The sequence below is a fragment of the Phascolarctos cinereus genome, unplaced genomic scaffold (assembly GCF_003287225.1).
Source record: "Phascolarctos cinereus isolate Bilbo 61053 unplaced genomic scaffold, phaCin_HiC Scaffold_2;HRSCAF=192, whole genome shotgun sequence".
Lineage (NCBI taxonomy): Eukaryota > Metazoa > Chordata > Mammalia > Diprotodontia > Phascolarctidae > Phascolarctos > Phascolarctos cinereus.
In genome coordinates this window covers 100,971,248-100,983,624 of record NW_027555625.1, presented here as the reverse complement: position 1 = coordinate 100,983,624, position 12,377 = coordinate 100,971,248, and positions in this window count along the sequence as shown.

Below are 12,377 nucleotides of genomic sequence, written 5' to 3'. Positions count from 1 at the left end.
GGAAGATGGTGTTTAAGCTAATTTTTGAAGGGTGCTTTTGAAGATGTAGAAGCGAGCTGGGACGGTGTTCTACACATTGGGACAAGAGGTACAAACAACTTTAACATTCAACAAAATAAGTTCACTTTGCAATTATTTACATTTATTTCAACACATAAAATATTCATATCACACTAGTTAATGATTATACCAGCAGGCTATTTCCATATTCTACAAAAGTTCTCTAAAAATAGCAGAATTCATTGCTTTTAAGTATTTTGCCAACTTTATTATATTCAGGTAACATTTCAGAGTTATTTTAATTTGAACTTCTGTGTTTATTAGTGAGGTTGAACAGTTTTCAGGTGATTTTTTTTGTAATTTGTGTTTCTTTGTTTAGAGCTCACTTGGCCAAGTCGTTTTGAATATTTATTGGACTGGCTGGTGACCTTACATATGTTAATAGTTCCCCAAATAGGCTATGTTACTCAGTTAGAAAGAGTATGGAATTTGGAGTCAGAGGATCTAGACTTGAATCCCGGGTGTGCCACCTGTATGAAGTTGGACAATTTCCTCTGGGTCCCATTTTCCTCATCTGTTAAATGGAGGTTGAACTAGATGACCTTCAAGGTTCCTTCAAGCTCTAAACATATGAATCTTTTTTAGACATTGTTTTTTATTTGTTTAACTACATATACATTTTCAGTAATATTTTCTTTTACTTTTCATTATAATTTTGCTGTACAGACATTTTTTATTTACTATTTATTTAGTATTTTTAAATGTAATATAGCACAGATGAGAGGCAATATAGCTTTAGGACTGGCTTTTGAGTCAGGAAGACCTTAGTTGAAGTTCTGGCTTTGACAGATTACCTGTGTGACCATCATCAAATCACTTAACCTTTTAGTGAGCCATGCAACTCTCTAAGACTAGAATGAGAGAATTACAGACTTTGAGATTTGTATGGTACCTCTACATCCATTTAGTACAGCTCATTCATCAAAGAAATCCCCATTCTTATATACCACATAAGTAGTTGTTATTCATCCTGTATCTCCAAAGAGGACTCAATGACATCACTGTGTGATGTCTTGACTTGTGCATTCGTTGGGCTTAAGTTAGTCTGAGTTGGCCAAAATTGTCACCTCATTTTCTTTTCCAAAGTCACTGGAGTCCAATGGTAAAATGAAGTCAAGATGACTTTCAAAGGCCTTGGATGCAATGGATGACCTTGGTGTCTTTGATTTCTGAACAAGCTCTAAGTGCTTCACAGCACCTGTTTCAACAACCTTCAGGACCCAACCTGCCAGAAGAAGTCTTCACATGCTTGGGGTAGATATCTCCCTAACTAACTGATGGGTTTGGGGCCTGGCAGTGACCTTCCCAAGTAGGAATCTATCTCTAAAAAGGGGAACCCATCCCCTCAATATGCAGCCCATTTCACTTTTTAACAGCTCTGTTAGGAAGTTTTTGTTTGTTTGTTTGCTTATATCCCCCGACTTCTAGCTTAAATGTGTATCTTTGCAACTTCTACCCATTCCTAGTTGTACCTGCTGGGGTCAAACAGAACAACGCTCATTCATTCTTCAAGTGACATCTTCAAATACTTAAAGCAGTTATAATTTCTCCCCCACTCTTCTCTTCTCCAGGTCAAAATTTTCATCTTCTTCCACTGGCCTGGATATGTTATTATCTTCCTTCAGACATTATTCAGTTTATCAATGTTTTTTACAAGTAAATTACAGATTTGAATTGATGGGAGGCATTTACATATTATGAGATCACTTCACTGAGGAAGTCAATCACCAGTCTAAACTCCCCCTACTAAAATTTATAAATCAAAATATGGCAACCACTTTGCAATATATTTGAAGTTTGGCAGTGGTTGCACACCTTCATTAGTCCCCCCCCCTTCCAAGTTGAGTTCCTTGTTATTCTTTCCTGTTTGTTTGCTCGTGCAAATCCAGACTTTGTTTAACACAGGCATCTTTTCCCCTTTCAACAGTTACCTTCACTGTGCCCTCAATATCTAATTTGACATCCTGCTGCCATGGAATCTGATTTGACATTCCACTTTGAGGACTGATGTTTTCCCTGCCTTTGTTATTCAGCCTGCTGCTTAACTGCCATCTCCTTCAAATCCCCCTCTGTGCTTGTCCACATGAGGTTGGCATCACCCAGAGTAGAAGACTAAGAGATTGCTCCTGTAATGCTGATGTGTCTGTCTCTGAAACACTGAAGCATCAAAGTCTAACTGAAAGAGACCAGAGCCAACACTCAGAAAAAGAAAAAAGTTATTCCTTTCAACAAAGATGTGTGTTGTACCCACCCCCTTTTCTCACAATCATTTGGGATTCCCTGCAAAAGGAATCAACAAGAAGCCAATTCTGTCTATTTGAGGCTTACACTTTTTCCTTCTTCTTACCGGGGGAGTACTAGTAGGGTACATGAGGATTTGGCATGGGTAAGGCGAGGCAGAGAGTAGAAGGAGCTCACCCAGTAGCAGTGCCCTGGCTGTGCATTTGGCCCATTCAAGGCCCTACATGATAGAAAGCAAAGGCTACTTAATCATTTGCCAACTCTGCCTTTGGACATAACAAATGCTGTTTGAGCTCAACTTCCCTGGGAGGCTTATTGGGGAATCACCCACACTGTGAAATCAGAAAATTCAACGGAAGAAACCATGAAAGGGAATATCTAATTCTCTTTGCAGGGCTTTCATTTCATTCTTAGTTAAGCAACCTTTTTCAGGACTATAGCCTATAGAAAGCTATTGGCCCTCCAGGCTATACTCAAGACAGCTAAATGTAGGATTTAAATTTATTTTAAGCATCTATGTAATATTTTTGAAATACACACACACACACACACAGACACATTTCTCCTGCTTCGTTTGCATATTTTTTGTATTCAGCAATGGTATCAAGGAAAAAAAAGTTGTTGACTCTTTTATTCCTCTGCTTTTACAAACCCTGATTGTTAAGGAGGATCTCCTAGTCTCCCTGGGCTTAGGTAGAAGATTCTGACTTCTGGTGGCACCTAAAGGGATCATTTTATCCTGAAAAGAAGAATGCTGCTGTAACTGCCCAGAGAAGTTTTGATGGACAGAAAGGAATTTTCTTTCTTTCTTTCTTTCTTTCTCTTTCTTTCTTTCTTTCTTTCTTTCTCTTTCTTTCTTTCTTTCTTTCTTTCTTTCTTTCTTTCTTTCTTTCTTTCTTTCTTTCTTTCTTTCTTTCTTTCTTTCTTTCTTTCTTTCTTTCTTTCTTTCTTTCTTTCTTTCTTTCTTTCTTTCTTTCTTTCTTTCTTTCTTTCTTCTTTCATCCCAGTCAAAAGCATGTATTGGCTCTCTTGAAAATACCATGCATATTCTTGCTTTTTTGATCTGATAGGCAATAAGTAGCCAGTGGAGCTTCTTGAGCAAAGTAATACTCAAATGGATCTTTGAGTTTATTAGTGTGTGTGTGTCTGTGTGTGTGTGTGTCTGTCTGTATGTCTGTGTATTCACCTCAGCAATGTAGATTGAAACCCAGACATGATTCATGCCTGTATTCTCCCTTAAATTTGCTCCAGAATAGCAATGATTTTCATATATCAGCTGCTGGGATTTGAGCCTTGTAAGGGAACAAAGGTAGGAGTAGCATGTAGTAAAAAATCTGCTGGGTTGAGAGACTGGTAACCTGCTCTGAGTACCCATTCTGCCACTCCCTAATCCTTTCTGAGCCTCAATTTCCTTATCTTAAAAATGAGAGTAGTAACACTTAAACTACCTAACCCTGTAACATTGTAAGGATTAAATAAGACAATGAATGTAGAGCAAAATGTAACTGCAAAGTGCTATATAGATGTCAGATAATATTATTCTGCTCTCTAGATACATCTAATTTCAGGAACCAGCCTTAAGGCTGACTGCTCATCTCAGAATATAAATACTTACTCCATTTATGCAGTGTCTATTCAGAAGTATTCAAAATGCTTCTCAGCAGATGTCTTGTTTATAGTGACAAACTCTTCATCCTAAAAGAATGAAGGGGTAGATTTGGCCATGTAGGCCATTGCTATGTATTCACTTTGCTCAATTACAGTCTCTTTGCTCCCCAGAGCTCCCCAGTTGTTGCCCCCAGAGATGCAGAACAACCGGGGCTTTTTATAATATAAGAAGTTGACAAATATTTAGTAAACACTCAGTGTGTGGTACAGAAGGAAAATGAATGGGTTGATTTACTTTAAAGCCCCACTTAGCTTCATTCATCTTTGGTAGTGCTTACCACAAAGAGACTATTGCAAATATCAAATGAAATAACACATGCAAAGTGCTATGTAAATGTGTTTGTTGTTGTTGATGATGATAATGGTCATCATCATACATTTCTGGGTAGTAAATTTCTCACAAGGTGACCAAAAGGGATAGAATAGAAAATATGGTCTTCGTATTTTTTAATATCTAGAAAATTAGGAATTTGCAAGTCATCATGCTAGTATTTAAAACACATCCTTGAACATAAAAGAAAATGTACATTTTTAGTCATAGTTGTTGGTGCAAAGCCCTAGGTTTCCTTGAAAATTGCAGATATTTTTTCATCTCAATTTTCCTAGAACTTGACTAGTTTTATATTCTCATCTCCAGGTACCAGTTCTATTAACAACTCTGTGAGAATAAAAGTATTTCTTTTTAATAAAATGATATTAAAATAAGAACAAATTATTACATTATTGAATGCATTTGGGGCTTTTGTAAGATTTGACTCACCTGAACAAGAAATAAGCTACTTTTGATTCAGAATACGAAGACATTGCCCAGTTCTGAGTTGTAGAGTTCTTGAAGTTGTCACTATGGCAACCAACACTAAGTGAGTTAAGCTTTGAGTCTTGTCTATTCTCCATCACTGTCTGGTTTAGATTCCACATCTATAGGAACCATGTTTGTAAGTCTGGGCGAAGAAATGAACCAACTCAACCTCTTATTGACAATTACTCCTGTCTTTTGTAGAATTAGTAAATGGCCATGATGTCTATCCAGACTCCAACCTGGAATTATTTTCAATTGGAAGCCTGCAACATTTGCAGTGGAGAGAAACAACCTCTTTGCTTTCTGTTCCTGTCTTTTTATTTTTAGCAAAAGTTTTCTTGACTTACTGTCTTTCCACAGGGGTCTATACATGTACCAGGTAGTGATTTAAAGGCTCTTCATTTTATTCCTTTAACATGAAACTGCTGGAGATGACAAGTGGAGCAATTCAGAGATTTGCACTCGATCATAAAAGGTGTTGCCTTTCCTCTACTCCATTACTGCCACTCTGAATCCCTTAGCAGCCCCATGCGTTACCACTGTCTGAGTATTAAGAAGATAGTCGTGGGAGTATGATTTTCTTCATGTGTGGATGTGACTAAGGGGACCCACAATCCCTTTCAGGAGGTTTGCCCGTATTTATTTTTTAGTAAGGATTATAGTCATTGCCTCAGGGCCTTCCCTCTAGCCTTTCAATGGTTACTAACACTCAATCTCTGTCTTCCCCCCTCCCCCGAACATGGCTTTCTGCTTCCCCCACAGTATTAGTTGGTATTTGATAAATACTTGAATAATGATCAAGATCTACTAGTACACAAGAGAATGGCTAGTTAATAAGGAGATTTTTGTGTGAGTGAAGGAATGTCTAATACCGAGGCAAGTTCTTTAGGGATTCAAAACATGGACACTTTTGTCAATAGTTACCTGGTCATTAACATGGCATTTCCCAGAAGAAGAACTAGCATTGCCTTCCTGTTGCCTATTAGAATTTCCAAACTCATTAGCCTGGCTTTCAAAGCTCCCCATTATCTGCCTCTAACATCCATATCTCACTTTTTTTTCCCTCGGCACTAGCTCCCAACAGAGCTTGTCTTTCTGAGGAACAAATCTGCTTTGCTTTCTCTCCTGATGTCCTTGCTATATTTTAGTCATTATTACATTTGTGCCTTTATCCCAAATATTCTTTTCATCTAGAATAGGGATACGTAACTGGGGCCCTATTCATATTTTAAAGGAAATTTAGACAGGAAACAATACATCTTTATTTTAATTAACCCCTTCCTGAAACTTAGCATTCTGTTCAATTCTGAAGGGAGAAAATAGAATACTATTTGAAAAACAGCTTCACAAGCTTCACTAAGCTGACCAAGAGGGTCCCTGACACAAAAAAGGTGAGACTCCCAGAATAGAATAGAATTTTTTTTTTTTTGCATATTATACTGCTTTCTGCTTTTTCTTTTAAGAATATCTTCCATGAGGGCAAGGGTTATTTCTTTCATTTTTTTTTGTATTCATAATACCCTCTTTAAGTCCAGTCTATGATTGAAGCCCTGGGGAGGCGGGGCAAAAGCTAAGTAGGAGAATACTAGCCAGGGTGTTGAAAAGTATATATGTTACTGAAAAGTAATACTTTTTTTTACTGAAAATTTTACTGAAAATTATTGAAAAAAATATCTCTAATGAAAAGTGGGGATTCACTAACACTTATATCCTTGTTTTTGTGGCTAAGCTTCATGAAAAGATCATTCACAATTGATGTCTTGTCCTTTCCTAGCATTCTCTTCTTAACTCTTTAGAGTTTGGCTTCTGACTTCATCATTCAACTGAAATTATTCTCTGCACAGTTAACTACCATTAAATTGCCAAATTTAATGATGTTTTCTAAATTCTCATCGATCTTGATTTCTCTTCAGCCTTGTCAACACCAATTACACTTTTCTCACAGGAGATATTGTAAAAAGGCAAAATCTACAGGCCTTGGAACAGACATATATGAGGTGATGGTGGTGGTGACAGTTGGGATAGAGTGAGCAGTTGAGGATACCACCTAGGTTGCAAGCTTGAATGCTGAGAATGGTGGTGTTTTCAACAATGGTAGGGACATTTGGAAATGAGAAATGTTTGAAGAGAAAGATAAAGAAGTTAGTTTTGGACAAGTTGAGTTTAAAATGTCTATAAGACATCTAGTCTGAGCTATAATAGGCAATTGGGGATACAAGACTGGAAGGTCAGCAGAGAGATTAGATAAATGGATTTATGAATCATTAGCATGGAGAAGATAATTGAATCCATGAGAGCTGATAATGTCACCAAGTGAAATAGCATAGAGGGAGAAGTGAAGAGGAGCCAGGACAGAGTCTTCTGGGGACACCCATGGCTAGAGAGTAAGCTTGGATGAAGATTCACTAAAGGAGACTGAGAAGGTTTGGTGAAATATGTAGGAGGAGAACCAGGAAATAATGTCAGGGAAACCTAGAGAGAAGGTAGTATCAAGGTATGTTAAGAAGAAAATAATGTTGCAATCCTTGCTGTTCCATAGATAAGGCACTCCAACTCTTGGCTCTTGGCATTTACCCTGGTTATGCCCCATGCTTGGAATTTTCTTCCTCCTCATCTCCCTTTGCAACATTTGACAGAAGGTTTAAAAACATTTCAGAGCATGAATATAACAGTACTTTATAGTACTCTTCAGTGAGAGCTAGAGGGGGAAATGCAGCTCAATCAAGGAACACTCAAGTGTCAAACACAATACCATGGCAGAAACTACTTATAAAAGCCACTGAAGATGTGAGGAATGGAACAAAAATATTACATCAGAATTCAGTTGATATATGCAGAAAAAAAAAAAACCTTGAACATCAATTCTAGTCTTTTAAAGGTGCCCCAAAATCAATATACAAAAAATAGAATCCAGGAAAAAAAGTACATCAGAAATTCTAGTTACTTTTAATTGGCATTTGAAAACAAAAGTAGAATGGTTAAAATATGAGTACAAAGCAGCGAAAAAAAACCCAACAAAATACACTATTACATATCCATCAAAACCTTTATCATGGCTTGAGAAACAAAGAAATTAGAGAGAAGCAAGAACCTGTGAATAAGGAAGATTTCAAGAAGTTCTGATTATATAATCTCACAGAGACTAATAAAGTGAAAAGAAAAATTGGATCAAATGAGAAAAGGAAAGCTTGTGTGCTGTCCATTCAATGAACAGAAGATCATTTTACATTAAGAATGGTGACTTAAACTGTGGTTTCTTCGCAAAATTAGAAAATATAAATATCAGAAAAGATTCATAACTATTAGTGTAAGTGCTGTACAGTGGTGCACGAATTACAAACAAAGCTTTTTACCGGTTTCCTCTCAGATGTCACAAGTACAGACATCCTTCTTAAGAGAAGGTATTGTATTACCACTTCTACTACCCAAAGATGATTGAGCCTTTGGAAGGCACACCAGTTGTATGTTTATCTTTTCTGTACACTGGACTCACAACTTATTTCACATGCAAAGAAATCTATGTGCAGTTTAGGAACCATGACATCATCATCATCATCATCCATCAATAACAACAAAAACATTTTTAAAAGAGTTGCAGAAGTATAAATAATTATTCATAATCATTAAATAAAGCATCCCAAGGCATTATAACATTTATACTGCTTTCATTATTATCATGAAGACTTTTACTCTGTTTTGGACTTGTGGTCATTTATATAATACAAATATATAATATGGAATCAAAATGCTAGGGTATTTGATGTCCATAAGGAAATAGCTTTATATTTAATACATGCCAACACAAAAACTTTAGTAAAAATTAATCTTTAATGCAGAATTTTGAAAGAGATTCTTTAATGTTGTTAGGGTTTTGCTGAGTTTTAATTACATTATCTTCTCTCCTAAATGGAGCTAATTATGACTTCCAAAAGAATAGCACCAGAACATCTTAAACATTCTGGAAGAATTTCTGGAACATCTTAAAAATTCTTAAAAATATGGAAGACAGGGCCATCTAGGTGGCTCAGTGGATAGAGCTACAGCCTTGGTGTCAGGAGGACCTGAGTTCAAATTCCGACTTCAGACACTTGACGCTTACTAACTTGTGTGACCCTGGGCAAGTCGCTTAACCCTAATTGCCTCCCCCACCCCCAAAAAAAATATGGAAGCATCAAGTTATATGGCTCCATCTAAGAACATATTAGACAACTCCTTAATCTCATGAAATCTTTTATAAATTATATCAAAATATGAGTTGGACTTGAAAAACTTGAAACTCAATATATGGCAAGGAAAAATAGAGACAAAAGGCTTTGGGTTGGAATCCAAATTGAGCCAGTGTATGAACATATCTTACTTTTTCTCCATGCAAGACGTATCAAACATAAAACTATTCAAGAAAATACTATATCCATGAATATCAGGAACATTACTCCTATATTGGTAAATAGGAAAATCAAAGATAAATTGGAAGAATGTGTTTGAAACAATTGATACCTATACAACTGTTCTCTTACGGTGTTATTTTTCTCTTTTTCTTTTTTTTGGCTAGGCAATGGGGTTAAGTGACTTGCTCAAGGACACAAAACTAGTAATTGTTATGTCTCTGAGGCCGTATTTGAACTCAGGTCCTCCTCACTCCAGGGCCGGTGCTCTATCCACTGTGCAACCTAGCTGTCCCTTTTAAACAGTAAAATGGACATCAACAGATTTAGAAAGTATACAGATGCAGACAATATTGATGAATCTCAAATCCAATTATCTTAAGGCACCTATGGAAAAATGAATGCTTCTTCACTGAAAAGAAAGAAGGCGATTGATAGATGTGGCAAAGCACATGATACATGAGTTTAAAATATACAAAAATACTTTTTTGAATAAGCATATATTATTTCACAGAACAATAGTAAGGTCTGACAATAGGTAAATACCACTAGATTTCCAAATCGTACTCATAAGTGACTTCCCACTGGATGGAGTCTTTAATATGACTAAGATGAAAAGTGGAAGTAAAAGTCCTTCTTTGGGTGACCTGCACATGAACTCAATCAAAAATATGTTGCCAAAAAACTTAGTCATGCACATTTATTTTATGAAACATATATGGTATATTATAATGATTCTGGATGGTGTCTCTGCCACCAGAAATAGCAAAACTTATCCCTCAAGAGACCAAATATGTTGAATGATTTAGATCATGAAAGGGAATGATAAGAACTCTGTGCAACACATAATTTCAAGTTAAAAAAATTAATACATATTGAATGCCTATAAGAAACCAATTAAGTCATTAGGAATACACATTGGAAATTTTCTATCCTTCATAAACAGATTATAAATCCCTATAGCACAGAATCCAAAATATCCTTGAAAATTCAATAAATAAGCTACATTGAAACCATAATATTATGGGACACCAAAATGTTCATAAATACCTGCAACATTCCATTGATCCATAAAATTAAAAATATTAATTTAAATTACAATACCAAATGTTCATAATTTCCAAATAGTATGGAATGAAAAAACTTTTAAAATATAGGGACCTAGCAGAAATCAATTAATTTGGGACAGGATGAGAAGTCTGTTGTCCTTGTTATCCTGCTTGTTATTGGAGTTGTCCTGAACATGAGAAGAAAGAAACAATGTTGATAAAAGACAATATAAAATAGGAAATTATACAGTTATTAAGTGCTTTAGGTACATTGTTTCATCTGATTCCCACAACTGGGTGAGGTATATAGGCTAGATAATATTTTCACTATTTTACAGATTTTAAAAACAGTCACAGAGAGGTTAAATCATTTGCTTAAATCATACAGCTATTAAATGGCAGAACCAGCGCTTAAACCCAAGTGTTATGATTCTAAATACAGGACTCTTGCTAGTAGTCAATGATGTAGTCTACCCAAGCCAGAAGTTCAAAAGATGCTGCTTTTGAATTCAATACTCTGTCATTATACAGCATAACACTTATTTCAGAGGGGATGAATACTACTGTAACAAACACCAACTACATGCAGTCATTTGCACTACAAATTATAAAATTATTTCCTTAGGTTTTGTTCCCTTTTTACAAAATGCAGAAAAACTTACTCACTTCGTTTATAGTGAAAACAATATTTGTTCATCAGTTTGAACTGTAGTAGCCTGATGCTACTTATTCAAATTGACTTACTTTTGCCAATGGCGAAGGGCTGATTTTTAAAAATAATATAATGCATTACTCAGATTTTATCTAATAAGAGAGACATTGCCAACATACACTTCTACCAACTGTTCAATGAGACAGGCATAAAAATATTTTTTACTCATATTTGAATGGCTGAAATGGCAGGCTCATAGCTCATTAAGTTATTTAAGGGGCCATATCTTGGATATAAAATATGCTTATTGGGAAAATGAAGCTTTTTTATGCTTTGAGAATAGCTCCTTAATTAGAAAGCACATACCCTTAGTGCAAGTATAGCATTCTAAATATACATTCAGATGAATTGTTAATACCTCTCAAATTACAAAGGTTTTATTACCTTAAATGTGAATAAAAGTTCTAGAGACAGGAAAAAATATCAAAGTATTCTGAGAAATGTAACTTATCTCTACCTGCTGAGGTCTCCTTGACAGGCACAGATACATAGGAAGCTTGTTACAATTTAGATTTTTTTTCTTCTCTCTTGAGTGGCCAGGCTTCCTTGAGCCTGCTTTTCAACCAGGACTATCCCTTTACCATTAAAATATTGCTTTGCAACAAACTTTGAAAAAATTGTATTTTTAGAAGCTATGATAATAACTCTGTTGGTCATTATGAAATCACTCTCCATTAATTCTCTGGATCATTATGATTGTAGAGAAAGATCATTGTCTATATCTTCACCCAGACAAAGAACTGTTCTGGCAGAGAATTATAAGTCCTCTATTGCTACAGCATCAGCAGTTTGGGATGTCATATAATACATCAACTCTCAAATTTTCTTCATTAGAGGCTTTCCAAGTTTAATTTACCCAACTGTATGAAGGTTAAAGATCTGCTGGTGAGATACTAATTATTAACCGCAATTATTCATCCTTACTCCTAAGCAGCACATTTAAGTTTTTTTGAGATTCTCTATTGAGGAGAATTGATGAATATTTGGAAAAGTACTATTATATTCCAAGAAGGGAGAAGCTCCAGATTACAACTCTGGTGAATGAGATTAAGGAATGGATGAGAGTTTTCAAACCCTGTTTCCTCAGCATTCAATTAGATGGGGAGGAAGGAGAAGTATGCAATAGAATATAAGCACCTTGAGGGCAGGTACTATTTCCTTTTCAGTTTTAGTATGTTCAGGATTTAATAGTGTAGCAATTTAGCTATGTATTTTTGTATGTATGTATGATGTATGTATATATCTATCTCTATTTATGTGTCTATCCATCCAGACATGATATATTTGTGTATATATACACACGTGTATATGAATATAGATGCACATATTTATATGTGCATGGTGTGCAGACACATATATGCAGGCATGTATATGCAATACATACATTCATATACATATAGGTAGATTGTTTATAAACATGCACCTACATGTACAAATTTGTCATTGATGCATGCATATATCTA